Below are 6,000 nucleotides of genomic sequence, written 5' to 3'. Positions count from 1 at the left end.
ATTTCAAGACCATTCTAGGGAAATATGCAAATGAAATGAAATAAGTTGTAGGCACAACTACTACGAAATACACCATATGATCAAAGATATAAACTTGAACTATTAGGAAGATTGCCTTCTGTGTTTTGAAGACTTGATTAATATGACACATTGTCTATGAATAATGAAGATGATAATGCACATATATTAGAATTCAGCACATTTGTGGCTGGTAAGACATAAACACTGATGGAGGTAAATGAGAATATCCCACATGATTGTATTCCGTGTTTAAAGTTGTGGTACTTTGGAATCACACGCTTCTTTTTGATAATGATGCCAATATTTATAATCAAATGTTTTGCATGAGCCCAGGTGGATGACATAACTAGCTCTTCCTTTATACACTAATGCAATAATTTTGTCATAGAAGGCCACCAAATTTGTCAGGAACAATTTGTCCTTAGTGAATTCATGCTGGCTGTCACCAATCACCTCTCAGTCTTCCATGTACCTTAGATTAGTTAGCTCCATGATCTTGGCACCGAGATGAGACTGACTGACCTGTAGTTCTCCAGGTCTTCCTGTTTTCCCTTTACAGAAATGGGAATAATATATTCCCTTTTCCAGTCGGAGGAACTTCACTAAACTGTCACAACTGCTCAGACATGATGGATAGTGCTTTACCAAGCTTGATCCACTGGTTCCCTCAGGACCTTCAGATTCATCTCATCAGATCTCATGGACTTGAGCACCTTCAGGTTCCTCTGATGCTGACTGTGAGTAGTTCTTCATTCCCCCAGACCCTGCCTTTGCCTTCTGAGACTTGGGCAGTGTGGATGGAGCACACACTGCTGGAGGCTGAGGCAAAAAAAAAAGTCACTGACTACTTCAGCCTCCTTCATGCCTTGGGTAAACAGGTCTCCCATTTCTTTCTGGAGAGGACCTGCATTTTCCCTAGTCTCCCTTCTATCCCTTTTATCACTGATAGCTTTCCTAACTGATACCTGACTGCTCAGACATCTCTCTATTTCTCCCAGGATACCCATCCTTATTTCCACCCTCTGTAGGATTCTTTTTTGTGTCCAAAAAGGACACAAAAGGACGTGGTGGGACAGCTTGCATGACTGGAATGTTGTCATGAAGGGCTATGTGCTTTTTAGGAAAGATTGGCTGGCAAGGCGAGGTGGTGGAGTTGCTCTTCATGTGAGAGAGCAGCTATTGAACTCCATTTGGGGGAGAGTTTCATAGCAGTGGAGAGCTTGTGGGTGAGAATCAAGGGGCAGGCTGGTAAGGGTGACACTGTTGTGGGTGCGTACTACAGGCCAGATAAATGAAAGCGTTTATAACCAGACAATATAAATTTCTCATTGCAAAGGCATTAAAACTTCTAAAATATATGGTGAGAAACAATCAGACACTAGCTATTATTCTCACTGCAAAACTCAGCTTTACAATAAATGCTATAAAGGGATAATATAATAGCCTGCTGCAGTGAAGAAAGAACAAGGTCGTCAAAGTTATTAGTGCTGCTTTTCAAATCTGCTGTTTGAAATGGCTGTCACTTCATGTAGAATTTTTAATGAAATGCAAGCAAAACATCATGTGTTACTCGACATTTTTAGGTATGTTTTGAAATATCCTTATGGTATTAACCACATCTATCTTGTTGATATGCAGGACAGCAAAGAGAGCAGCTATTGCTGCTGGTAGTTGACCATGCAGGAGGCAAGGTAAGCAAGTTTCACAATCAAATGTCATGTTGTCCATGTCAGCTCAATAACTTGTTATATTCTTAGCTGTGCTTCCTTGGAAGTACAACCTGGGGTTAGTGAAGAGCTATGGGTAGTCTCAGATTTCAGCAGCAGTCCAACAGAATTCAACACACCTTAACAAGAAGACTTATAGAAGCACAGCTTATTTCTGGAATCATTATTTTCTCCTTATATTTTGGCCAGTGTTATGACAATAATAATAACAACCAAGTCAAAGGAGGTGGCAGCTGTATTTTGTCAGTTTGGGCACCAGAGGCACCTCTTGAGCTACTGCTACAACCCACAGCTCTTTTTCAGGCATATAAGAAACCTTACTTACAGAGAATATTTATCAGACATTAAGATATTTTTGCAATCCCAGGTAGAAACACTTCTACCTGTAGATACTAAGGTATCTTAATGCCCCTTCTACCTATGCAAGTTTTGAGAATGGCTGCTTCCTTTCTGACAGTAAAGATAGAGTCAAAATCAGACTTAACTGGTTTGGTGGTTCAACAGCTCTGTTTCATCCTTTTCTTCCAGATTCACTGAGACACTGTGTCCAAAATTTAAAAAGTTTGCCAAAAAATGTGTTGTAAAACTTACACTTCTGCTACTAGTAAAAATAATAAGGTTAGAATGAAGCATCTATAGAAGCAAACATGGCCATAGGCCTTGTCTGAATCCAGTAAGAAAGCTTTTACTGACAAGAGGGGACACGTGTGTCACACAATGTGGATTCTCTTCTCAAGCAGGAAACCCAGCAGAAGGGTTTTGTTTGCTTTTTAAAAGCTTTTTTTTCCTGATAAGTTTATTTGTAAATCAAAATCCTTAAACTGTTGGAATGCTGGTTGTTTTTTTTTCATGGAGACAAATAGAGCATTATCTTTGTTTTCTGACACATCTCTCAGGGTAATTATTAATTTTCAATTAGAAACAGCATGGCAAAAACATGCTTTTCTGTGAAGGCAGGTTCTTTACAAGCAGTATTATCGATGCATGTTTTTCTGTATATTTTTCAGCTATTAAATAGGTGGTTGTTGTAATAGAAATGTTTAGTGACTGACAGGGAATCTGAAACTTGCAGTACCTAAAGGAGTGCTTCCAGATTCTGCTGCTCGAATTCTTTGTGTCTATCATGTACGTATGTGATATATGTATGCATGTTGTGTATGCATGTGTATGTGCATGCGTGCACACATCTGCACACAGTATGGCAGTAGGTCACTGCAGGGAACTGGTAGGTTGGCTGCAGAAATGGCTGTAAATTCAAAGTGAATAGCCCACATGCATTGGGCAGTGGATTGCCTTCAGTGAGATATTTGGAAGCTTAGTTTCAAGTGGAACAAATCCTGACTGACTGTGGCTAATCTTGTTCCAGTTGATGCAACACACGGAGAAGACTTAAGAGCTGTAGTAGACGATGCCCATGGCCAGCGATAGAGGGTAATCTCCATCAGGGGTCAGAACGGTGACTGAAGTGCATGGTCTTCTCACAGCAGCCATCTCACTGCCAGTGGGTGTGCAGTCAGTTTTCTGGTAAGAATTTAAGCTTTTCTTGTTTTATTTAGTATTTTGAAGGGAAATATCTAAAGCAGAGAGACAGTAAATGATAATTTCAGGTAAATTTCTGACTTAATGCAATGTTCAGGTTGTTTGTGCTTTGTCTGCTAATACGTATGTGTACTATTCTACTCTGACCTACTCGTGAGTGTAGCACCTGTTTAATTTAATCCTCTCCTTTGCCACCACAACTGTGCACTCAGTGTTAACTTTGCTGGGTTGGGCACAACTATCACCAAAGTCACAACCATGAGTGGTGAATGGAATCAACTCAGAAATGCCACTGGGCAGTGCACTGATTGAAATACATTGTGCTGTGTTGCATATCCTGCCCAACTTTTCGTTTACTGTGTTGCAGTGCAGTTATTTCACTTCTTTTACCCATACAAAAAAATCAATCTACTGTGCCCTAAGGGACAGTTAAATGTCGTAGCAAAGGGGTGCCATGATTAAAGCTAGCTATCTGCCAATTTCTTCTTCCAATTACTCTTTGAAAATAAGGTGTAAATATTAATGCAGTGACTTTAAATAACTAAAGTTTAAACGCTTACTTGTGTTTGTTCATGGTCCTTTTGGAATCTCCAATGAGAAACATTAACTTCAAAGGGAACTAAGACTAGAGTTGATTAATACATACACATACACACACACACACACACACACATATATACATGTACATATAGATATAGATGGATATATGTATATATAGGTATAGATATTGACTGAAAATGTTTTTGAAGTAGTCATAAAAAATAAATGGTTGTCTTCCCTAACAGAACAAAAAATAAAGGAGGATGGCAGTGTTACATAAAGACATGTCCAGAATAATTACATAGAAAGATGTTATATCTTTGAGAGACTGTTTCAAAGAAGTTTGGTGAAGGACTCATTTTTGTAGAAATGCAAAAGAGTCAGTCCTGAATGTATCTTCTCATTAATTAAATCTTCATGGGGGAGGACACAGTCTCACCTATATTTCAAATGTGAGTAGCTGTGCTGCAGATTTACTCTCTTCCTCTTAATAGCGATGCAATGTTTTAGATGTATTACAAAGCTATCACGTGTGTCAATTTATGGCAGACAAATATCTGAAATAGTTAACAGCCTGCTTAAGCTGTTGATCTGTTTTCTTCTGTTTTGTTCATTTCAGAGAAAAGAAAAAATTAAACAAGAATTTCTGGAAAAGTATCCTGACTAGTTGCAGTTGCTAGTAGGAGCTCACTATTTATTTGTGTTTGCCTGGGCAACTGGAGGTGTTTTGAGAGATGAGGAAGGTTTGCTGACTGGCACCAGCAGGCTCTGTGAGACTGGTAAAAACCTGAGTAACATCTAGTTTCAATAGCATCGTGTATGATTCATTTGCAGGAGAACCACCCCTTGCTAATTCCATATTTGAAATATGTGACATGTCATTCATCAGTACTCTTTGGTTTCTGCTATGTCATTTCATTGTTTTTTCAAGACCCAAACCCTTAATTAATATGCATGACTGGTTTTTAAAAGCCTTCTATTTGAGTGTGATCCTGTACGGTTCAGAAGGAAATCCAATGAGTAATTCTTTTTTCTGATCTTGGAAAAAGTGCCAGATCATCCCGTGTCTGTCATTGTGAGGATTACACACAGTCATGATGTTCAAATTAATAGGATGTTAAAGAAAAGGTAGAGCATTAGGATAGATCAGCCTTCGTTTCTGCTTGGGATGATATTTTCAGTGCCCTGATGAAGAACCCTCATAAGGCAGTGTGGGTCAGCATGTGGGACAGCACCAGGGCTTGGCACTCAGCTGCCAGCATGAGGAAACTGCTAAGAAAACCTTATTCCATGGAAGTGGTGGTTTCAGTTACACCCAGGTTGTATTCAGTACCTGTGGCACCCCCTCCTGACAGCACCAGGTCCCTGGCAGGTTGCTAAGGGTCATCGTGCCCGTTCTGCTTCCCCTGTGGCAGATTTCTGAGCCACTTTGATCCTGTTAACCCCATCCACCAGTGGCACCAGTTTTATGGGAATTCCTATTTACTCCTTAGTAGGACCGGTGCTTAATTCTGTGGGAAGGCTCTCCCATCTTCATTTGTTTTTCTGGTAGAAAATTTGCTGGAGCAGCCCTCTGCTGCTCACTGTTAGGAAGTAAGAAGTATTAGGGAAATGCAGTTACTTGCACAGGCGAGCACAGGAATTCTTGCTCTATACAATAAATAGACACAGTGTGATTATTAGTGTGCACTCTAATAGGAGAATATCTGTCCTAATGCTATTCATGCACTTAAGTCTCAATCTAACAGTGATGTCTTGAGCACTGCTCTCTTAGATTGCCCATTCTACAGTGCCTTAAAATGGCAACTTCAGTTACACGGATGGATTCAGATGATGTATATACCTGTAAATATCAGAAGAGGGAACAGAGAGAATGGGACCAGGCTCTTTTCAGTGTCCCAGGCAGGCCAAGAGGCAGCAGGTGCAACCTGGAACACAGGTGGGTCTGTGTAAGCACTCACACATGCTGCCCAGAGGCTCTGGGATCCCCTTGCATTACTTCAAAGCCACCTCTGGATGTAGAGAGAATAGGATATTGAATTCCTTGACATTCTCTCTGTACCACAGAGTCTAACTCAGGCTCTGAACTTCTCTTCCCAGTCTCTGTTCTGTAGTACGTTTTAAAAGGTAAGAACTGTTAATATCTGAGCAGAGCAGATTTCCTATTGTGTGT

Source organism: Cyrtonyx montezumae, unplaced genomic scaffold, assembly GCF_038088225.1.
Source record: "Cyrtonyx montezumae isolate F1298 unplaced genomic scaffold, pur_monq_1.0 scaffold_0, whole genome shotgun sequence".
NCBI classification, from domain to species: domain Eukaryota; kingdom Metazoa; phylum Chordata; class Aves; order Galliformes; family Odontophoridae; genus Cyrtonyx; species Cyrtonyx montezumae.
The sequence above is the reverse complement of the archived record's forward strand: the minus strand, read 5'-3'. Positions refer to the sequence as shown.